The 24,756-nt window shown below is 49.1% G+C and overlaps 1 long non-coding RNA gene across 1 annotated transcript in view; it reads left to right on the top strand.

Annotated features, from left to right (window-relative positions):
* The first annotated feature begins 227 nt into the window (after positions 1 to 227).
* Positions 228 to 24,756, top strand: part of LOC144756832 (uncharacterized) — a 46,506-nt gene continuing 21,977 nt past the window's right edge. Inside the window, exons 1-2 of the long non-coding RNA XR_013595374.1 lie at positions 228 to 320; positions 2,269 to 2,388. This is a non-coding gene — a long non-coding RNA (uncharacterized LOC144756832). The remainder of the gene's footprint in view (positions 321 to 2,268; positions 2,389 to 24,756) is intronic.

The following is a 24,756-nucleotide window of genomic DNA, read 5'->3' as shown; positions in this document are numbered from 1 at the left end:
TTTGGCAGCTCCAAGCAAATTATAGAACAGAGTGGATGTATGTAGCAGAGACGAGTCTGTTCACCCAATGTGAGTGGTGATATCCGCTTTGCTGATCTGCCTGAAGTTATGATGCTGCTGACAGTAGTGTGTCTGCTAAAAGCGATGGCGTGATTGGTGGAACAATAAAGCCAAATAAGAGAAAGTTATCTTCTGACACCGCAGTCTTCGTGACTGAGACCAGTAATACTGAAGACTCTGAGACTCACAGCAGTAATTTCTCCTTTCAGAGCGTTATTGCTGCAGATGGAGTGAAGCCAAGAAGTAAGCACATTACTAAGGTACCAACAAAGTTTAACCACTTGGCTGCTAAGGGTCCTCGACGAGCTCCATTGACTTTCCATTGAAATCAATGGAAAGTCCATGACGAGTTACCCTTGTCATTAGCGCTGAAGTGGTTAATATTGTTAATTTGTATTAACTGTTTCTCTTTTGCAGCATTTGGAAATGCATTTTCTAGTTTTGTTGCTTTTTGGTTAGTTTTTTATTGTATGCTGTTATCTTCGGTTTAAAGGGAAAGATGTTGTAGTGTGTGACCTTAATGCTTCAGTTTGCATTTCATTACAATCATTTGCTTACCCTGGAGAATCTCCAGGGTTTAGGAGGTTTGCTGTTCCAGAGTTCTTTCTTCAGCTTCTGGGCAGTTGTCGCTCTGTGGCGATCTGTGGTCCTGCTACTTTGCTCTTCTTGTAGCAGCTCCTATCAGAGCTTCATCCTCCCGCCAACGATAATAAGATGCCAGGCATCACCCAGCCTACAACACAGTCTATGTTGGGCTACGTCCATCTGCTCGGCGCAATTAGAGCGAGGATAAAGTTCTTCAGACCCATCAGGCTGTGAATATAACCTAAGGGCTTAAGATGAAATGTAGAGCTTACCTCCTTCCTGGGTGGCTCCAGTCTGCTGTGTGCAGACCCGATAGCTGGCAGCACCCTGGAGTATGTATGTATACATCAGATTATGTTGGAAGTAACCTGCAATATAGTGGCAGGCAGCACCCTGCCATAGAGTAGGATTTCTCATTGTATTTTATTTCCTGGCACATTAATGGAGATTGTCGTTTAACAGGCAGAAGAACAACACTGACCATACATTTTACTGGGGTTGTCTTTAAAATGACGTACACATTAGGAATGGCATTTCGTTCTGCTGCAATAATAACACAAGTTATCTTACACTCTATGTTGTTGTATGGATTTTTGGCTGCAATGCATTCCATGTTTCATTCAAACGTGCTTTCTACAGGGCACATACATGATTTGCTGCTGTAGATAAATAATGCTCCTGTGTACTGTGGCAGACTCCGAAATATTGAAAAACTTCATGATTTCTCTTTCAGCACTTCATAGTAAAACCTTTCAATTTTTGACTCAATCATTTGGCAGAAACATAACTTAGTACCAATAAAATAGTTGTGATGGGGAACATTCATGTGGGGTTAGGACTGGCTCGACCAGAGTGCGTGCTGACTTGGAGGAGTATGGAGTTGGCCACCTTGCCTGTCCCGGTGTGGAACCAAGCCAGCGATGCTTTGCTGCAGGCTCATTTGCCCTGATAGCTGGTCAACAGTTTGAGGAGGAGGAGGTGAAGAGCTGGCTAAGTGTGCCATGAGGCTGGCATTTCAGAACATCCCTGAGAAGTGAGCTTTGAGTCGATGTAGTGTTCCTCTTATACCACGTGCAATTCACCCTCTCCAAAGCCTCAAGAATTCCTGGGTGTGAAGGGCGGCTAATTCTGATTGGGTGCTTGATAGTTTTCCAGAAACTCATATTCTTGATTGTTCATGTTTGTCAGTAGTTAATGAAACACGTCCAGGGGTTTTATCTCTTCAGTTGGCACAAGCTGCAATATAAGTTTCTTTGTCGTTGCAAAAAAATATGAATCGCCAACAAGCCTCTGTAGATCAAAGAATGGAAGGGCTGGGGAACTGTCAGTCATCTCACTGCTAAGCAGAGCAGTGTCATGCTTCCTTCTCCGTCAGGCCTCTGATTTTAACTAACATCGCTTAGAACACTGGGACTTTAGAGCCCATCCTTTTAATGAGAAAAACAAAACTACAAATCCAATAAGCAATAGTGGTGGAGGGTGTCACGCATGACCTGCGACAACATGCGATTCAGCACATCCAGTTCCAATTTTTTCAGTATTTGACACAACATTGAATTTATAACCTTTGTTTTTTATGGTCATGAGTCACCAGAATACTAAAAACGTGTCTTTTATTTTCAGGGTCAATTAAGTAATGGTCACCAGCTTGGAAGCTCTGTTAAATCTTCAGTATTTGTCATTGATCTTCACATGTGGCTGGTTTGGGTCTGCCCCCTGCATCGATCCCGATAACTCGCACAGGTAAGGAGCTTGTAGCAGCAACATGATAACCCCATACTCGTCTGTAAGAAGTGTGCTCCGAGGCAGGTATTCAATCATTTTTGTGAAACAAGGAAGGGCCAATATCTGCTATGTACATTTGTTAAAATAAAACATTCAAATCACTGTATACTGTTTCGAAGGTTCAGTCCCAGCGACATTATCTATAACTGAACGCAGACACCCTAGGAAGCATGTGCTTTTAAGACAAGTTGCGTTCACTCACCTGAAGGTGACATGCTTCATCATTGGGCTATACTCCTCACCAGGCCGGCGCTACAATGCCTGGCAGGCACCACAAGAGGGCATTTTGTCGAAGATCTTTTATTAAGTACGCCGGAAGAGCATAGAAGGACAGAGGATGTTGTGTCATAAGATGTGAGATTGGTGAAGTCTGAATATAAGATCAACCCTCGACCAGTTTCCACAATATAGTTAATGTGATCTTCCTGCTCCATGTTGAGATTAAAAACAGTGGCAGAGAAATTGAGGAACTAATGGCCCCTATCACTGTGTGAAAGTATCGATCACCTATGGACCTGCTGGTAAGCTGGGGTCTATACTTCAGGTCAACTTTTTTCATGCCTTGTGTAGTCATGGAGCAATCTATTGGCATTTCATCAGTACCAAATATGGGAAAATGGGTAAATGTGACCTAATCTTCTCCACAGCGTGAGGAGCTCTGTAACTCAAAGCCCTGCACCGTGCATAGGTGATAAGGTGCCTATTACCATCTTACTACCACAGGTGAGCGCTGCCTAACAGAGTGCACTAGATACGGTAACCCTCCTAAAATTCAGGACATACTGACTTATCCAATAGCGAGGACCCCCATCAGAGGTGTCTGCGTTCAGGTAGAGATAATGTCTATGGGACTGAACCTCCAGAACAGTATACTGTTAGTTGATTTATATGAAGAATGTGTATACTGGACTGTCATTTTCCTTGTCATCTCTTGTGATATGTAAAATAAAACACAACACACCGGGAGGCCAACACATCTATCATACATTTAATGCAAAAATAGCAAAAGGCCAAGTAAACTAACAAGTGACAATTGTCTTTGCAATGGACGAGAGCATCCACCTTAAAGCAAGTTGGAGTATATAAGGTTAATGCTACACAAACTATTTTTATACACTTTTCTCCTAATACAAGAAATATGAACACGTGACAGAAACAGTTACTGAAACGACACTCATGAGTAGGTGGCAGAATCTTCTCTCGAGAGGAATGTGAGGAGTCTGTGAGGTGCAGATAAAAGATACACAAGCTGCAGAATTCACTGTTTCTGGAAATAACACTTCCGTTTGAGGTCTCGCGGCGATTACAGCGCGAAGCGCTGTCTCGCCAGAGACCTATTGTGAGCGACTCTGCTTTCCAGTCAACAGCACCTGTCCGCGCGCATTTCCTCTTCGAGAAGGCGATCGGAGCGGGCCACGCGCACGCGAACGCGCTCGCTGTGGCCAGCTGCTGTCTCCTGGGAAGCTCCAACACCACACACCACAAACGCATGAGCATGCACAGAGACACACACACGAGCGCCCATGCACGCATGCACACACACATACATACAGATAACCCCTCCCACCCCCACCGTCGCACACATCCCCACACGCGCACACATCCCCCTCACACCCCACTCACCAGGTTCTTCATGCGTGTCCCTCGGCAGCCAGCGGGTCATTCTGGGCAACAGGTGGGGGCCGCAGGGCTCTCCACGAGCACGGGAGCCCCGCTAGCTGAGACGCAAATCTTCCGGTGGGCACAGGAGCGTGGGGTAGACTCCCGTCTGCTTCCTGTATTTGTTCGGCCCCGCCCCCGTCCCAACAAAGGTTGCCTGGCTTCCTGTTGAAGCCTGGCTGAGGCGGTGAGCTTGCTTGTTTTTTTTGCTACAGCTAAATGTGCGCACAAGTTGAATGCTTGTGTTGTTTTAACTTTGTTTTGGACTTGTAAGAATAATTTGTTTTTGCTATGACATCCTTGGAGGTCTACATTTAAAATTCGCCTAATGCTCTGCTTTTCTTACTAGCATTTTTACTTATTGTAATGTTAACTGAGGATTATCTTTTCCCCCTCAAATTCGCTTTTCCGATTTGTGTAACTGTGTCCAAACAGTTCTTAAGAGAATGCCCAGCAGCACGTCTCCAACAGATGTTTGAAAACCTAACTCGTTATTAGTGTAAAGCCAAGACCATGTTCATGGTAATTTCAGCTTTTGTATTTGTTGCCAGACTTCTCATACTGGTTTTACTTTGTACATAACGGTGATGATGAGTAAAGGACTAGGAGCTGTTGTTCAATGTGTAGGGTACATTTGGGAGGCAGACAGGCTTCTGGGCCCCAACTCTGGTGGTTGAGGTCATTTGCAACTTGTGTCCTGGGGTTTGTTCTGCTATGGCTCCAAACTGGTCCATAAACACCCTTTCTGCAATTGACTCTTGGGGTAGCAGCTTTCAGTGGTCAACTGTTTTGTCTGGAAGATGGTGTTGGGGTCAGGGGCAAGATCTCAGAACTCAACTTTCAAACAACAACCACAATAAATGCTTTGTCAAACCATATACTTTTTTTGGTGGAAAGAAAGCCTTTTATTATCACAGCAGAGTCTAATAGGACAGCATTCAATAGGGCTCAGCTGCAAGGTCGTAAATCCGAGTACGATGTCTAGTGAAGCAGCCCACCAGCTGTGTGGCGTTTTGAGAGTGGTTTTCATGTCTAGATCTTACATTCTAATGCACTTACAAGCACATGTGCCATTCACTAGGCCATTAATCATTCAGGGTAGTTCAGTTCAACAAACGTACCCAAATTATCGGGATTGCTTATGCAACAGTCACTATTTCTGCTGCAGAAATCTGCATGTTTAGTTCAGCCTTTTGTGAAATGTTCCTTTATCTGCTCACCCAATCAATTTAACTTGGCCCTGAAGTTGGCGACAGGGGAGGAGCTCAGCAGGTGTCTGTCCTGGCCTATGCAGCCTACAGGAATGTTATAGGTAGGTGTGGACTCTGGCCTGGTTCACATGAAGGGTTGCTCCTTTAGGCATTTGTGGTCCCTGAGCTGTGATCTGCTTCAGCAGCAATTGCAGTTTCTCCTAGGGACCCTCCTGAGGGTCGGCTGCAATAGGCATCACATGGGTGTTTGACTGCACAGAATGACTACTTGGCTTGATTGATGTACCCCGTCGACTGTAGGGGCTGCTACTGGAGAATCTGCACAAAATGCTTTGGTTATGTCTTCGCTTCTAAGTGCAGTTAGCAGTCTCTGGGTGTTGCTCATGCCAGGAAAACTCCTCCTGAACATTTTCTCTTCATTAATGGCCTTAGCACTCTCCTTCCTTCCCCTGAAGCAAGGGAGGCAGGTGTCTAGAAGCTAGGCAGGTAGATCACCTGCTTCTCTAGCAGTTGTGCTGATTTCAGGTATTGTCCCTTACCCTCTGCAAAACTGCCTGGCATGCAGACACCTAAAAACGTCCTCAACTTGAACAACAGAAACTATAGTCCTGCCTCTCTACTCTGGTACCTACCAAATCAGCAGTCCTTTCCAATAAAGGTCCTCATTCAATTTCTAACTGAGCCCTGTCTCCTTCCTCCCTCAGTTTGGTACCTGACCCTCCCATCTTCCATCCACAAGAATGCAGGCAATCTGCTTCACTGTCTGGGGAAGCTGTCCTCCTCCATCTTGTGCTATGCTAACCCAAGGGCATTCAGAACTCAGGCTTATACCACACACTGAATCTTACTACCAAACATGTGATACACACTTACTACACATACACTCGGTCGACATGGATAAGGAATATCAAAGCAAGATTTTGGATTTCACACAATAGCAGAACTTTACATTAGAGGGGTCAGAAGTCAGCACCCTTCATAACCATACGGTTTGGTCTCACTAAAGATTGACAAAACATGGTACCCTGCCAGCACCGCTTTATGTGATGCACATGGGACAGTAATAGTAGTCCAGAGCTATGTGAATCTCTCCCAAGTCGCCGAACAGTTTCTGGACCTTGCATTACTGGAGATAGGCCTATGCCTCTGTGGACACGCTAGGATAGCATAACACTAGGGTCATGGTAAAAAGTTGAGATACCAGTGTTATAAGCAGTCAGGTACACACCCATTAAGGGGACAAACTTTCAATTAGAAACTTTCTCAGAAACTCTTTGATGAATCAGTCTGCTGGGATAGCACATATTTTGTTCCCCCCATGTTCCACCTCAAACTTCGCCAGGTACCTGTCAAAGCCACAATACCCTTCCCATCCAGGTTTCTGTTCACCCCCAGAATAGCCCTCTTGCATGAAAGTGCATGAAATCATCTCTGGGCTTAGCTTGGAAAATAAGAGGAGCTGTTCCTTCTCCATCATCACTGTGCATTTTTCGATAGTGGCTGATAATTCTTTGTGCAGGTTCACATTTTCCAAGTTCACTATCTCTGTTCCCACAGTGACCATATTGTTTCTCCAAGCATTGTGGGGAGGTGTATACATTTGCCCCACTAACGGTAGGAGTTCTCGATCTCCTTCCCAACCAAGTTGAATTTTGCTGTACTTTACATTTTTCTCAAAGTGTCAGCCTGGATTCATGATGAGACTCGGAGTACTCTCAGCTGCTTTCCTCGTAAAAGATTATCGAGATGCTCAATCTTGGCATCCAGGACCTTCACCGCATCGATTTGAAGTTTCCCCCAGGTTTGGAGTCACTTCTTTGCAGTCTTCTGTTCCTTCTTCTCGGCCTAAATTGAGTTGGCCAAGTCCTCTATCTGGCTTTCTACAGCCTTAACTACTTTTTAGGTCTCGTGGCGTTAACCGCGCGAAAGCGCGGTCAGGCCAGAGACCTATTGTCACTGGCTCAGCTTCCCAGGAGATAAGAGATGGCCACGCGCATCTTGAAAAATCGGATCGGAGCGGGCCGCGTGCGCGAGAACGCGCACGCTGTGGCCATCTCCTGTCTCCTGGGAAGCGCAAACACACACAGCCACACCTCCCCCTGCTTTCAAACACGCATGCGCACACAGAGACACACACAACCACACGCATACACGAGCGCACATACACGCACGCACACATACAGAGACACCCCCCCGCCGCCGCACACACACACAAGCGCACAGAGACCCTCCCGCCGCCCCCCTCCAACTAAGGCAACTCACCGCATCGGCGCCACTCCTCCCGGCTCAGGTGGTGCATCGTATTCCGACCCACCAGCCACATCGCCTAGTTCCCAGCTCCCCTCCAGCGTTAGTCCGGCTTCTTCCGTGGAGACTGCTGGTCACACTGGCATTTTCTACCCAGGGTAGAGGCATCACAGGGGCGATACGGGCACCATGAGCGTCCTGCTGCTGGCTGAGTTTTGAGGGAGAGCGCACCCTTCCTGGACCACTGACGCCAAGCCCTGCCTCGCGCCGCTGCAGTGGGAGGGCAGGACAGTGCAATACGATCACACTACGCGCAGGAACGTCAGAGCGTCGTGACGTACGACGCGGTCGTCATCTGAAAGTAAATAAAAAGCACTTGCATGCTGGTATTTTTAGTCTCCCTATTTGGCCAAAGTACTTCAAGACCCACAAACACTTTGTTGAAGCAAACGAAGAATAATGGTAGAATAGTATTTTATCCTCTCCTATAATATTTAGGGAACTTATTTGCCTCTCTTTCAAGTTTCAAGGGAGGCTCAGAAATACAGGCACTTTCATGAGGCGTCAGCCCCGTGCGTGAGGTGCATCATCAGAGCTGTGTGAATAATAACTGTGTCAGCCCCGTGCGCGAGGTGCATCATCAGAGCTGTGTGAATAATAACAGCTGTGAGCCCCCCGTGCCTGAGTTGTATCATCAGAGCTGTGTGAATAATAACTGCGTCAGCCCCGTGCCTGAGGTGCATCATAAGAGCTGTGTGAATAATAACAGCTGTGAGTCCCATTCCTGAGGTGCATCATCAGAGCTGTGTGAATAATAACTGCCGGCAGCCCCGTGATGAGGTGCATCATCAGAGCTGTGTGAATAATAACTGCGTCAGCCCCGTGCTGAGGTGCATCATCAGAGCTGTGTGAATAATAACAGCTGTGAGCCCGTGCCTGAGGTGCATCATCAGGGCTGTGTGAATAATTACTGCGTCATCCCCGTGCGTGAGGTGCATCATCAGAGCTGTGTGAATAATAACAGCTGTGAGCAACACCATACTCTTGCACATACTCTCACTGCTTACCAATTCAACGTTTGCTAAAAATTTTATGCAACGCATTGTCATACACAATGCCAATAACTCAAACATTAATGTTGCGAGACCTATTGCATTGTAAATGCTTGTTTCAATATTCAATTTACTACAAGATGTAGGAAAGTGTGCAGATGGACATCACTAAATAAAATGGTTCTGGGCCCTAATAGAATCATGTAACTTTGCAGGCATATTAAGGCTAACAAACACATCAAATTAAAATAAGAATATTGTAATTTGGTAATGTAATATATTACTACAGATTGTGGCATTCATGTGTAAACACTTATCGGTATTAAAGAAACCAGTATATCCAGTTATGCTTTCTCAATTCCTTCTTCAAAGAGGCCACCACTGCTGCTATCCAGCTGTATTCAGCAGTGCCTCCTCTGACCTAGAATCCTGCACTTAATCAATACCAAAGGTCGTCAATGCTTCTAGCCAACTCTGGTCACTGGTGCCACTCGCACCCCACCACCCTTGGACCTGTTATTCTTTTAGCCAGCTCCAGTCAGTAGTGCCCCCTTGGGCCTGTATGTAAGCCTACTAGCCAGCTCCTGTTAGTACTGGCCCCTGGGACCTGTTATCATTCTAGCCAACTTGAGTCATTAGTAGCACCTTGGGACTAGTGATCATACTAACCAGCTTCAGTCAGTATTGGCCCCCTGAGATCTATTATCCTGCTAAGTAACTCCAGTCAGTGGTGACCCCTGTACCTTAAATCCTGCAAATATTCAAAACCAGTTCCAGTCAATATTGACATGCATTGTTACCCTGCCTGTAATGAATACCAGAGGCCAGCGTTGTTGCTAGCCAGCTCCAGTCACCAGTGGCCCTTCACATATTATCCTCAAAAGGATCAATGCCCAAGGCCTGTGCAGCGGCTAACCTGCCCTAGTCAGCAGTGACTTCCCGGACCTGTTATTCTGCATATAATCGGCAAGGCTTCGGCCCTAAATACACTCACCCCCACATACTTACCGTATAATAGCAATGTAATGTATTTACTTACATCATACGGTAGGTACCGCACCATATCACACGATCCCAAAAACTAAGAAAATCAAAAATTTCCTAACCATTCAGCACTCCACCTTATCAAAAATGACCAAATCACACAAAGCACTATATCCTGACACATCACATGGCACACTCAGCCACAACATGACAAGATACCATGGCAGGGATTTGGGGGCCATTAATCCTCTGTTCGAGGCATGTACGCTGTAGATGCACCTGCTTTGCATACTCCTGCCATTTTGTGTTGGGTCCGGATGTTTGCAAGTTGTTTTTCTTTGAAGAAGTCTTTCCAGCCACGAGGTAAGGTGACTCCTCCTTTCGGTGATAGTGCGCATGGGCATCGACTGCATTCTTAGATTGTTTCTTACCCCAAACGGGTTCTGATGTGTATTGCTGCGCTCTGAAACCGCTCTTCGGGTTCCCCTCAGTGCGCAGTCCACTCTACCCTCAATGGTATTGTTTCAGTACGCGTTTCCCTGTTTTCCTCGTTTCAAATCGATCGCCAAATTTCCCATTTCGATAGAAAACCTTGTGGGCAACCGTCAGGCCTTGCTGCGTAGGGCCAGCCATCTGCAAATGGAACGGACTCCATTCTGTTTCTCTCCTGGGTGCCACGCCAAGTACCCTCGCACCGACCTACATCAAGTTTGTAATTTGTGCCTCTCACCAGGGCACAAGGAGGAAGACTGCGACGCTTGTAAGTCGTTCCGGTCCAAGAGGACTCTACCCGATCATCAGGCTCGATGATGAGAGAGGCATCGTCAAAGCATTCAACAAACTCTGGATATCTTTGGGGAAGAATCTGACCAAGACGAGATAGAAGCGGCCGCCGTAGAAGAGGCCCATCTCTATGCCAGAGCGCAATCGGTGGGGCATGCTGGGGCAGCCATGTGATTGCAATTCTACGCCATGCCAGTACCATAGAAACTGACCAAATGTGCAGGTTATCTTGCGCCCTTCTGACATCTAAACAGGCCTAATAAACAACATTTGGGTGTCAGCTCAATACTTAGTTGTGTGGCATGCACCAATTCTTCGACAGCTAGTTGCCAGAAGGAGTGTATTGCATCACAGGACCAAGGTTAATGTAAGAAATCGGCCCCCACAATGTTGCAGCACAGGCATATATCTGGGCAAGACCCGACCATTCGATTAAGTTCTTGTGGCGTTAAGTAGGTTCTTCGCAGAAAATTATGATGTATCAGTCGAAAATGGGCATTACTAGAAATCATGCATGTTAGTTCACAGGCCCGCTGCCAGTCTTGATCTTCCATTGGAATGTCAAAGTCTAAATTCCAGGCCTCTCGGGCCCGTGTGTAGTGCCTACTGTATCTGATCGCATTGTTCTGTAAAGATGCATAATTAGGTGTCTACACGCTCCATAGGTTAGCAGTATCTCAAGTATCTCAAGTGTTTGAGTATGCGGCGGAGCTGTCGAATAGCATAGCCAGGTGTGCTTAGTTACGTCAGGCAAGCCCGCATGTTGTAAAAATTGCCCCTGGCTTAGACCAAACTCTTTGCGGGCATGTTTAAGGCGATAAGTCTCATCTGGGTACAATTCACCCTATTGCTCGCATCCCCCTCCCTCCATGCCTGGAAGGACATACTGAGTGCCATCTGCCTGATTGGTTTTAATATCCAGATTGGGAGCTCCCTATGGAATGGTGCTACAAACCATTGCCATACTCGGCCATTTGTCGCACAATATATGGAGTATCTCTCGGTGTACCTGATTCCTCCATTAACAGCTCTGGAAGACAACCAGCGTCCACCATTCCCGCCAAGAGCCGCATTTCCCAACTAGGGACTGTGTTGAGCCATCGAGCTGTGTGTTGCAATTGTACAGCATAATATTTGGGGTCGAAATGTGGGACCTCCAATCCCCCGCTGCATAAGTCCTGGACAGTGTGGCCAAAGCCACTCTGCCATGTGTAATGGCCGTGTTGAAAGATTTAACAAGACCATGAAGGGCATGATTGGTGGACTCCATGAACAATTCCAAAGAAGATGGGATGTCTTACTTCCATGCCTGCATTTCGCCTATTGGGAAGGGCCACAGAAGGGAGTTAGCTTCTGTTTGGGTTTCCTGTCGGGACCACTGTGCCTTGTGAAGGAGGGATTGGAGAAACCTCTTGTTGAACCCTAGCAGATATAGTAGACTATGTGCTTGGCTTTTGCTCCAGGATGTATGATGATGAATGAATACGTGGAAAAAGCAAGCAAAAACGTTGCGGCCAGCATAGAGCTCCAGAAGCTCTGGTAATGCCAAAAGGCTGCTATGGTTGAGTTCCAGCCTGGGCAGATGGTATAGGTTTTGGGGCCTGTGGCTCCTAGTGCTCTGCAAGGTAAGTGGAGTGGACCCTACCCTATCCTAGAAAGAAAAGGTGCGGTCACCTACCTGGTAGACCATGGCTCTGACAGAAATCATAAGAGGTTCATCCATGTCAACCACCTTACACCCTACTATGACATGGCAGATGTGACCATAGTAGTGTAGATAGTCCCTTCTGGTCCTGAGGAAATGCTGAGTATCACTCTGAACAACTAACCGCAAGCGTGCGGGCGGAATTCCGCCCGTACGCGGCGATTTGCGAAAGCGCACTTTACGTGACGAGCTGGGCTACCTCATGACGAGCCCAGCTCGTCATCAGCGTGGAAGGGGTTAAAGCATGAAACATGTCGACCATTCACTGATAGAGTAGGTTTTTGTTTTGACGGACCCTCAAGCCAGGTGAAGCAACCACTCTCCTTGTTTTTACTAAGGCGGTTTACCACTTCCTTAAAAAAGAAAGTTGTGGACTACCCTACCTTTTTTTTATTTATTTTTTAAAGACCTTTATTGCACATTATCGTCAGAACACAGCTTAAGGCCTACAACCTCTGGGGCCGGCCGCGAGTACGCCAGTATTAAATCTACAATGTAAAGAGTTACACAGCCGTTTAGCCGGCATCCCTGAGGCCCGGCGGCAAATAATACATAGTGTGCTTAATGGAGCTGTTATCATTGCCTGAAATTACGAAGGTCTGCTTTTTAACTGTAGAACCAAACTTTTCATGAAAACAAGGGCACAACAGTAGAAAAACACAAAGCGATCCCAGAGGGTAAATAGACATATATCCGCAATTACATTATCGTTAATGTTAGTGATGCATTCCAGAACCGTTCCCAGCACCTCCCTCTCCTGTAATGATCGGGAGGTCTCCAAAGCTGCAGGGCCTGTCACCACCTGCAGCCATAGTATAGTTGTAATCCTTAATCCGACAAACACTCTTCTGAGTCCTCCCTCGGTGGTTCACAAATGTTTCCCCTATACCTGTTCCACGCCCCCCAGATCAGACCCCATTTCTTGGGGCAACCCCTCTGGACAAACACTGCCTTCTCAGCCACCATTGCGTCATCCATGTCGCAGCACCATTCCCTCAGTGTGGGTAACACAGGTGATCCCCACAGTTTAGCCACATTGCGCTTCGCGACCAGCAGGCCCAACATTACCCAATCCTGCTGTCGATGTGTTAAGTCCGCTGCTTCCCATATGTTCAGTAAGCAGCAGCGCGGGTCGGGCAGCAGGGAGGTAGCCACAGTCTGTGAGACAGTTCGCATCACCGCTGTCCAATACCCTGCCAATCTCCCACAATCCCAAATGGTGTGATAGAACGTCCCCCTTTCTCCACATCCACGGAGACAGTAATCGTGTTCAGCCTTTCCTATCTTGTACAGGACCGTTCTGGTATAGTATGTACGGTGCAGTATTTTCAGCTGTACCAGTCTAAGCCTGGAGGGAATCGCAGACTCGCGCGGTGACGAGAGAGCCTCCTGCCACTCTGAGTCGTCCAGGTCACCTATATCCGCCACCCAACTGGAACGCAATTTGGACAACATGTCAGGGAGATTGTTAACTAGCTTCCGGTATGTATAGGAGGTGGCTTTTCGGGACATGTGTTCTGTTAATAGTCTGTCTTCTAGAGGGGTAGATTCCTGCAAATTCGTTCCCTCCGGAATGGCTGCCCTCAGTGCATGCCGTATCTGCATGAACCTGTAATGTTCGGACCGAGCCATACCGTATTTGGTCTGTAGAAAATCAAAATCTACGACTTTGTGATTTTTCCAGAGGTCCCCCACCACTGAAATGCCTATGGCGTCCCACGCCCTGAACCCCTTAGTATTGCCCATGTAACCCAACCTGTATGAGTCCCACAGGGGCGTCATCTGTGTAACGGTGTTTGCACACTGAAGATGACTGTGTGCCTTATACCAGATTTGAATCGTGTGACGAGTCGGGCCACTTAGCTCAGTCGGGATGGTTCGGCTATAAAGGTTTCTCAACAGGCCTCTGGATTCGATATTCTGCCTGTCCGCCATGTAGGCTGGTTCCGTTTGTGAGGCGTGCAACCAGTAGTTGATCTGTTTAAGGTGGGCAGCCCAGTAATACAATTCAATACTAGGGAGCGCTATACCCCCATCGTACCAGTCTTTCACCAGCTTGTTCTGCGCAATACGAGCCGGTTTCCCGTCCCAAAGCAGAGTAGAAACTGCCGCTGTGATGGCTTTAAAATAGGAGGGGGGCACTGGAAACGGTGAGTTTTCAAGGAGGTACAAAAAGCGGGGCAGTGCCATCATTTTAAACAGGGCGGCTTTGCCCAAAAGAGTGAGTGGAAGGGAGCGCCACACCTTGACATCTCTAATAAACCGTTCCAGGGGGGGTTTCAGGTTCAAGACGTGGAATTCGTCCGTGCAAGGAGTGACGTAAACTCCAAGATGTTTAAAGGGGGTGGTAGTGTAATTTAACGGACAGTCCCTCGGTAGGGGGGGGGGGGGGGCAGCCAGCAAGAATGAATAGAACTGACTTCGACCAGTTAATTCTATAGCCCGATACTCTCCCAAACTTCTCGCAAACATTGAGCAGTTCCGGGATCGATTTCTTCGGGGAGGTTAGATAGAGCAGGACATCATCAGCGTATAGCGATATCCGATCTTCCCACGTCGGTGACCACCGGATACCCCTAATGGATGGTTCCCATCTGACCCAAATCGCCAGTGGCTCCAGGACTAGTGTAAACAGCAGAGGGGATAATGGGCAACCATGCCGCGTCCCACGCCCGAGCGGGAAGTCCCTGGAGATGTGGCCATTAGTCGCCACCTGAGCCAGGGGGTTGGTGTAGAGCAGTCGGACCCATGCACAGAAGTGGGGGCCGAAGCCCATGTGGCGAAGCACAGCGAATAGATAAGGCCACTCCACAGTGTCAAACGCCATAGTGGCGTCCAGGGAAAGCAATACCGCCGGTTCCTGTATAGACTCTCGGCGAGCCAGTACCGCTTGTAAACGTCGCAAATTATGCGAGGTATTACGATTTTGCATAAAGCCGGACTGATCCGGATGTACCAGAGTGGCAAGGTGGGGGGCCAACCGCTGCGCTAACAATTTGGCGAGGATCTTCGGCTCCGCATTGAGCAGGGAGATGGGGCGGTAAGAAGTACAGTCCTCCGCTGCCTTACCAGGTTTGTGGATCGGGATGATTGTGGCCAGACGTTGATCACTCGGCAGCATACCCACTTCCAGGCTGTCCCGGAACATGTTAAGGAGATGGGGGGCTGTCGTCTGGGCTGTTTGTTTGTACAGTTCCACCGGGAGACCGTTGGGTCCCAGTGCTTTTCCAGACGCCACTGCCTCAGTCGCGTCCCTCACCTCCTCCACGGTAATATCGGCCTCCAGTAAAAGCGCTGTCTCAGGTGAGAGGCAGGGGATCGCCAGATCCTTAATGTAATCGTAAGCCTCCTCCGCCGAGAACCTCGCCTGGGGAGCGTAGATTGCTTCGTAGTGATCAGCCAGCAGGTCAACTATGACACCGGGGTCTGAGGTCGCACTTCCGTCAGGCAACGTCAATGACCCTACCTGCCCTTTCTTTTTTATCAAGCCAAGCCAGCATTTTTCCTGCCTTATCGCCCAGTTCGTAAATCCTGTGTCGGGTGGCCTGAATCGAGGACCTAACCAATTCCTTCTGATATGCCATTCATTCTATTCGGCACAGCCGGACCGCCTGGGCGGCTCCCAGAGACGGATTGGAGTCCTGTCTAGAGATGGCCTTTGCAAGGGCCTCCTCCAGGGCGCTAAGTTCTTGCTGTTGCGTTCTCCTATGGGCCGTTACCGACGCAATTGCCTGCCCCCGTAACACTGTTTTAAACGCTTCCCACAGGGTACTCCGGGAGTCAACTGAGCCTGCATTCTCCCGGAAATATTGCTCAGCAGTAGTGGTGAGGGATTTTTTCAATGGGGCGTTCTGCAGATAATTCGCATGAACCGGAAACATACGGCACCTATGAGAGCGGGGGTTCGTGTATGTGAGTAGTAGCAGGGAGTGGTCGGAGATCCCTCTGGGGCAGATTGTCACCTCTTCCACTCCATGAAGTCCCTCCCCTGACATTAAAACGTGGTCAATCCGTGAGAGGCAATTATGTGTCGCTGAGTAATAGGTGTAGTGCCTGTCGTAGGGGTGTTTGTATCGCCAGCAGTCCGTCAGTCCCAAGGCGTCCAACAGACCGGAGAGTCGCCCGCCTCCCCGCACCGTCCCAGCCTGTGGGTGTCTATCAAGCGCATGATCCACAACGTCATTGAAGTCGCCCCCTAAAACCAGTGTCGCCGTCGGTAGGGCCAGTAGCAGGCTAGGGCAGTGTGAGCCGCGGCATGCAGGCCAGGCGGGATGTAGACAGACACAAAGTTAAAGAGTTGGCCTTCCCACTGTACCGTCACTGCTGCGAAGCGGCCCTGAGTATCTATCTTAGTTTGCTGACATATCAATGGGAAGTTTTTCCGTATAAGGATCCCAGTCCCCCTAGAGCCGGAGGAGGAGTCCGCATGAGTAATGAATTTATACCCCCATCTATCCATCGCTCTAGAGCCCGTGCCCACTAGATGGGTCTCCTGCAGCATGACTATCGCCGGTTTACAGCGTTTCAAATATTGTAACACTAGGCCTCGCTTCACCCTATCGCCCAATCCCCGAACATTCCATGTGAGTGCCGCAAGTGTTGGTGAGCGGGAGGGACGTGCCATGTGGAGCTCAGGTGTAGCCTCCAAGTGTGTCGCCATCGAGCTGGGTGTGATATGTGCCCTGAAGGAACGATCCCAGCAGAGCATCGTCTCCAATTAAAGTGTCACCCTCATGCAGTGCAGTATATCCTGTGCTGTGCCATAAAATACTACAAGAAAACAAGAAAACCAGAACCAAAACAACCAACAAAACCCCCCCACCCCCCTCCCTGCCTCCCTGCTGCACGGGTCTAAAACCGCCCGCCTCCCCCAACTTAGCAGAGCGCTTTGTCCCATCCCAACCCATTGTACTTGCTTGTCGGGGATATGGAGCTCTGCAATCTGACGGCAGCTCCATGTGACCTCAGCCGCCCAGCTCAGAGCGGGGACCAAGAGTTCTCAGTCAGTATATGGTGCATGAACGCCGGCCCTCACTCCTCCGAATACTCTCTCTCCTCCAGACCCGGTTCTGCAAATAGGTCTTGGCTATGGCCTTGCGACGGCACCTGGTCCGATTGATGCATTGTTCCTCTATCGCGTTGACTTCTGCCATCCCGTCTAGGCGCCTCCACACGTCTCCACCCGTCCAGCCAGTCCCTCGCCGCTTCTGGTGTGTCGAAGAACCATGCCTTGTGATTGTCCACGACTCTCAGTCTTGCCGGGAATAACATGGAGTATGGTATGTCCTTGGCCCGCAGGCTTTTTTTGATGTCGATAAAAGTCTTTCGTCTTCGGGCCACCTCAGCTGTATAATCAGGGAAGAACGCTATAGTAGAGTTTAATACCTTGATAGGGGCGGAGTTCCTGGCAGTTTGAAGTATGGCATCTCTATCCCTGAAATTAAAGAGTTTAGTCAACACCGGTTGTGGCGCCGCCCCTGGCTTCGGCGTCCCCCCGGGGACCCTATGCGCTCTTTCAACAGAAAAGAAACGGGAGAGACCCTTCGGCTGCAATTTCGTCGTGATTAATTCTTCCACGTACAAATCCATCGTGCGTTTGCCCTCCGATTCCGGTATGCCCAGGATGCGGACGTTGTTTCTCCGTGATCTCCCTTCTTGATCGTCCAGTCGTTCCTGCAGCTTCTTAGCGACCGCTTCCAGGCGTTCAGTGGCCAACTGCAGTTCAGAGGTGTCCTCCACCAATGATTTAGTGACCACTTCCACATGGGCCACACGCTCCGTCATTTTGTGGAAATCCGCCCTCAGCAGCCCAACATCAGTAGAGATTGCTCCCACTGTCGTCTGCACACTCGTAAGCATTTTCATTAGATCCTCCAATGTCACTCGTTTGGTGCCCTCACCTTCTGGACTCTTGCCCCCGGAGGGGCGACCCTCCGAATGATGTGCGGCAGTCTTGTCGAAGGCATATTTTTCCTGCTTCGCCTGTGCCGCTGCGTTCCTGGGACCTCTGTTTGCCATAGCTCCAGGTAGCCAGCATGTGGGGGGCCGCTTGACAGTACAGACGGTCCACCTCGGTAACAAGATGGCGCCGCTCGCCAAAGTTCCACCACTCCACTAGGCGTGCAGGTCGACAGCGCTGTTGGGCAGGGAGCAGTTTACAGTTCGACCTCCACCTTTTCGTGAGGGACTCTGCAGGGCCCCTAACCTCACGCTCCTGGGCAGCACTTGGTGATCTTCTGTCTGATGTTATCGCCACTGCTTCACGCTGCACACTGCTGGGCCCAGAGCTGAGAAGCAGCGGCCAAGGAGGCTGTGGATGTGCTCCCAGATTTGGGCGCTCGCCGGCTCTCGTGGCACAGGGGCAAGTGCAGCCGCCACCGCACCCCGTACTCAGGGACCCCGGCACAATATTCGGGAATGCCGCCACTGTCTGACGTGGGGGCCGGCGGCACTTCACGCTCCGTCCTCCCAGCAGTCAAATGTGCCCTCCGCCCCTGGGCGCTCTACCCGGAACCAAGCAGTCCTTTACACGTGGGCCCTTAAGAGCGTTACTTGCGCAATGTCACAGTTCGGCCAGCAGTGTCTTTATTTATGCAACGCAGCCAGGCAAAGTGAGTGTTTAGATCACACCCTTTCCCTCCCGGCTTCGTGCCGTCCATGAAGCCGTTTACGGGCCGCTCGTGAGGTATCCCAACCTCAGGGCAGTGTGGGCGTGCATCTGGGTCGCATAGGGGGAAAATCCTCGGCCGGTATGGCGCGTCGCTGCTGGAGGACAAAAACTACCTTCGGCGCGTTCCACCGCCGCCAACGGCCCTTTCCGGCCCGGTCGTCCGTCCCCCGGCCACTTCCGGTCGGGCTGCAGTGCTGCGGCAGGCCGGTGCTTGCACACGCGGCAGGGCCCTTTCCGGACCGTAGGATCTCTACCGGCTATCTTCGCTCGATTTTGTCCGGAGTAGCGCCAGCAGGCGCCGCTTAACTTCCTCACTCAGAATCCACGTCTGATGGTACACTAGTGCCGGATGAGCTGTCGGATCAATGACAAAGGAGCCGCCTCGGTGTCAGAGCACTCGCGCTACGCAGCCATCACGGTCGGCTCGTAGCCACGCCCCCTACCCTACCTTTTTTAAATCACCCTTGCACATCTACAGACACTTACCTTCCCCAAATCTCCCGCTAGGGCCCTCACACCCACAGCACCATACAGCAGGAACAAAAGATCCCCGCCAAAGAGCCCCTTTATGTATTGCACCGCCGACCCGACGAGGGGCGAGCCCATATGATGAAGCATGACACCTAGCTTGCTGGGTGTGTGAGGTCTCTAGTTCCGAAAGGAGGATTCCCCTTCTGTGTGCCTTCACTCACTTTGTTTTTACAACTGTCTCTCCCTTATATATTTGTTGTTTAAATTCAGGGGAACTGTGCATTCAATTTCTTCTGTGAGATGTGACCATGCTCATGGTTACAGATGAGGATCAGGAAGCTAAGAGTGAACCTGTCCCTGACCTGACCAACAATCCAAGATGGGTCAGTGGAAGGTGTGGTCTTGTCAGACACCCTACCTGCCCATTAGGAGACTGATTGCAGGCAAGTCCTAAATCACTTTGCAGAGCTCTTCTTTTTGACCTCTCGCCAGACTAGCTGGTGTATCCATGATGTAGACGCTGATGAAAGACTACCTTTCGAGAATAAAACCTACAAGCCGACTGAACATGTGAAAGAGAGCATCAAAGCTGAAGTAAGCATGATGCTGCAATTGGGAGTTTTAAAGCCTTCTGAGAGCCCTTGGACCTGCCCAGTTGTCTTAGTCTCCAAGCCTCATAACCAGGATGGTAAGAAAGAAATGAGGTTTTGTGTGGACTATTGGGGCGTGAATGCTGTGATCAAAAGCGATGCATACCAAACTCCATGGGCAGATGAACTTATTGACAGGTTGGGAGCAGCCAAGTATCTGAGTATGTTTGATCTCACATCAGAGTACTGGCAGATAGGTCTGACTCCAGGAGCAAAAGAAATATCTGCATTTTCAATCTCAAATGGGTATTATCACTTCACTGTAATTCCCTTTGGTTTGAAAAATGCATCTGCCACTTTTCAAAGGTTGTTGGACTAAGCCCTTGCTGTATTGGAATCCTTGAGTGCAGCATATCTACACAATATTGCTGTCTTTAGCTCCACCTGGCTGGAGCACCTGATCCACCTTAGGAAAGTACTGGAGGCTCTGAGAAGTGCCGGCCTCATTATCGAGGCATGCAAGTGCCAGACAGGACTGGGAAAGGTTGCATACTTGGGTCACCTTGTGAGTGGAGGCCAGGTTCAACCCTTACATCCCAAGATCTAGACCATTCTGGACTGGGTGGCTCCAACTACCCAGCCTCAAGTGAGGGCCTTCCTTGGCTTCCCTGGTACTATAGGAGGTTTGTGAGGGATTATGGCACAATTGTGGCACCCCTCACAGAACTGACTTCCAAAAGAATCCCCACAAATAGTGAACTGGACTTTGAGCTGTCTAAAGGCTTGTGACACGCTGAAGGAAGCAATGTGCTCTGCAGCTGTTCTGAAATCTACAGATTATATCAAGTAATTCATTGTACAGACTGATGCCTCGGAACATGGTATAGGAGCAGTGCTATCCCAAAAACATGCCCAAGGTCAAGATCAGCTACTGGCTTTCATCAGTAGAAGGCTAATCCCCAGGGAGGGGGGGGCGTTGCCTGGCGATCGGCAACATGGGCGCACTATAGTGTTTCTCTGCCGGCCGCCGATTAATATCCTTCACTTATCCTGCCTTCACCACGCCATCCATGGCTTTTGCCGCTGGAGCTGTGTAGCTGATGTAGCGACTGATCGGCTGAGGTGGTTTTCGATCGCCGCGAATGCCCGGAGGAGCGTTAGGCCGCGAGAGGGGTGAGCCGTCTGCACAGGTGTAATGGCGGCATGACTCTCCTGGCTCAGTGCGCTGTGGTCCCTTACTGCCTGTGGCAGCGATCTGGGAAGGCAGAGATTCATTTGGGACATAACGGAGTATCTGCAGACTGCAGCTGTGCCGTGACCACAGATAAGTGACCTTTCGGGGGGCTGCGGACACTAGTTTGTGTCGTACCAGGGTTCGGCCGGCCGTGCTAGGCTCTGGAGACACGCTTGCAGCTGGCGTGAGCTGGCGGACTAGGCCGCGCCTAGGCCTCGTGAGGGGCGGTGGTGTCAGAGCGGCCGTTTGTTGCTGAGGCGCTCAGAAGATTAGCCCCCCCGCCCACATCTACATCTCTCCCCGGTGGTATATACAAGCAACGCTGCACGCGCTCACCTTTGCCCAGTTGGCGCCCTCGGAGACCGAATTCGGTGCAGCGGGAGGTGGCGCCTTCATGATCCGGACCTCTTGGGGGATGCGGAATGGCTAGCGGTGCTGGGACTTGCACACGGATGTGGTGAGACTGCGCTGGCCCCCTGGGAGCGGGTCCCCTCTTGCGGTATTCCTCACGGTTTTGAATAACGGACGTTGCTTCAGACAGCTGGATTGTTGTTGTGGCTTTGCACTGCGGGCGAGCGCACCGTACTGGGCTGCGAGACACCTTTGACTGTTGGATTCCTTACACCCTTCTGACCTGTATGTATGGTGCGCAGCGTTCAAGTGTCTCACTCACGGTCTCCTGCTGAACATTCCCTGCTGTTGTGGACTGATTGTGGAGCAGTTAGTGGTTGGGACCAACTGGGTTGCATCACTACTCCCTCTGACCGGCCTCTAGGAGTGAATCGTTTAAATACAACGAGGGGCAGTACTTGTGGTCTGCATATTGCTGACTGTTGAAGGGTGAGGCCATAATGGGAAAACCAGAGAAGAATCAACCACGCCTCACCTGTGAGTTGCGTAAGGGGGGCAAACCTACTCAAAACGCGGTCTCTGACTCAGAGCTGGAATCGGCCTCCCAGGGACCCTCGACACTGGAAAAATCGCTAGCTGCCATTCAGGCCAGTCTTCAATCCAATGACGGTAAGATCGAGGCCCTCAATGGGAGAATGGATCACTTTTCGGCCAAACTCAACAAACATGCAGAACGCATTGGGGAAGCGGAACAGAGAATATCAGACGCAGAGGATGGCCTGCAACAGGTAGCTGCCGAAGACTACAGATATCACAAAAATTCTCGCTGTCATACAAGTGAAGAATGAGGACATTGATGCGAGATTGAGGCGCAATAATATTCGAGTTTTGGGTCTGCTGGAATCAACAAATGTGGGCTGCCTTGAAGATTACATGGAGGCGATGCTGCGGGAGATATGCGGCGCGGATGACTTGTCGCCTATGTTTGCGGTGGAGCAGACTCATCGTTCCTTGGCGGCGCGCTGTCCTCCAGGTGCTACACCGTGCCCCATAATCGCTCGATTACTCAATTTTAGAGACCGGTACACTGTCTTACGGAAGGGAACAATCACGTACCAAAACAATACCCTCTCGTTCTATACCAGATTTTACGGCACAGGTGCGGGCGGCCCGGAAGGAGTTTCAGAATGTCAAGAAGGTGCTACTCAAAGAACAGATACCATATGCCATGCTTTACCCAGCGAGGCTACGCATTGGGGAAGCAGGCAATGGAACATGGCGATGGAACATGCAAGATCCCTACAGAAGCGCCGCAAAGGGCCTACTCCCACGTCTGACGTTGATGAGTGAACTGTGAGAAGTACATGGGCCCTGTGTTGTTGTGTACTACAAATCGGTGGCTCCACTGGCTTGGTGGGGCAACATTTCCATTGTGCACACTGTTAACTGTTTCTTTCCTTTATTCAGATGGTCTATGTCCTAGTGCATAAGTTGGCAGGCATAACTGTTTTATGGACCTATGATGGTGGGTTTTGGGTGGTTGATCATAATTCGATTGCCTACTGCGGGAGGGTGCAACTACTCAAATGACAGCTCCTTACAATGCTACTCTTACTTTCCTGAGGATGGCTGCGTGGTGGGCTGCTTTACCTCCTGTTCGGCGTTAAATGTTATGTTATGTTAAAAATATATATAAAGCGCGCTCACACCACAAGGTTTCATGGCGCTGCGGACAAGGGAGTCCTGCCGCTAAGTGATTCATTCATAAGCCTGGCGAAATAGCCAGGTCTTTAAGAGTTTCCAAAATTGAGGATATAATATCATCTATCTAGTGTCCTGAGGGAGAGAATTCCAAAATTTAGGAGCCAGGACCGCAAATCTTAGTCCCCCCCAATTTCTAGCATTTAAAGGATGGAGTAGCTAGGGGATTTAAATGGGAAGACCTAAGATACAGAGTGTGGATATATCTCTGGACCCGAGTAGTTACAGACACTGGGCAGTTGGCATGGAGCGCTTTAAAGAGCAGGCATCCCAACTTGAATGCACTGCGTTCGACTACCAGAAGCCAATGTAACTTTTTCATAAGAGGGGTGACATACTGCATTCTTGGCTGGCGATAGATTAATCTAGCAGTCTGGTTTGGCACTAGTTGCAGTCTTTTAGATTGATATGCCGGAATGCCAAAGTAAAGAGTTAGTGTAGTCAATGTGAGAGATGACTAAGGCTAAAGCAACTTGGGTAAGAGCTTCAGTATTGAGAAATCTGCTGTTCTCCAGTAATGGGGTATCTTTCATAGATTCACATGCTTGAATTTTTTCCCGTCGTCGAAGTGGGATTCCCACGGTACATAGAATAGCAATATAGCAATAGCATGCGAAAGCATAGCTATAAGAGCAATAGGAAGTATTGTAACATGGACGTTAATAGGAAAAAACTTGTCACTTTAATAACTGTAAGCAGCCTCTGTCCGATTACTCTAGTCCCCCTTAATTTGTATTGGGTTTCCAACCTTGAACTTGCATCTGCACCCGGGCGCCCACGTGCCGCTGGTGGTGCACTGTTGGTTCTGAAGTGAACCTTGTCCAATACTGACCTTAACTTCTGAAGAATGGTCTTGTAAGTAGATGTTGCCTATACGTATGTTGAATGTTTTCTTCACCCCATAGGTTAACATTGCAAAGTCTGAAAATTGCACTAATTATCCACTTTTTATATTGAACAGTATTTCTATTGCAAAACATATTTATTCAAGATGAAATTCTGTGGTTCTGCAAAATAAAGTTAACCAAGTATCATTTTATAAATTGGTTTCAGATTTATACATTGAGTGTGTGTCATTTATTACCACTGTGTGTACAACAGTGTGTGTCATTTATTGCCACTGTGTGTACAACAAATGCTTAACACTACCCTCGGATACATCTAACTGCTCCCCCACACTACCACTAAAGAGCATTAGTATTATCTACTTTAACCTCTGTAAAATCTCTGGGGATCCACTGGACCTTCTGCACACAATGGTATACTATATTGAGACTCACACTCAGACAAGCTGGATGTGGAGAGACTGGGAAATGGCTTGGAAAACTCAATGTACCAGCTCCCGCTGGATGTGGAGCAGGCCACGACCATTTATAATAATTGGCTTTTGGATACCTGTGATCAGCTTGTTTCTCACAAAAAATGGACTCCCAAACCAGCCTCCCCAACCGCTCCCTGGTATTCGGATAACCTCAGGGCCAAGAAATTAGTTTGTAAACATGCAGAGATGAATTGGCTGAAATTTATGACAAAGCAGAGAAGGAGAATTACAAAACTTGTATTTCCAGTTACAAGCAAGCTCTTTTGGAAGCTAAAAAAGAGTACTTC

Source organism: Lissotriton helveticus, chromosome 1_1 (genome assembly GCF_964261635.1).
Source record: "Lissotriton helveticus chromosome 1_1, aLisHel1.1, whole genome shotgun sequence".
In the NCBI taxonomy this organism is placed as follows: Eukaryota; Metazoa; Chordata; class Amphibia; order Caudata; family Salamandridae; genus Lissotriton; species Lissotriton helveticus.
This window is presented reverse-complemented; position numbering and strand designations above follow the sequence as displayed.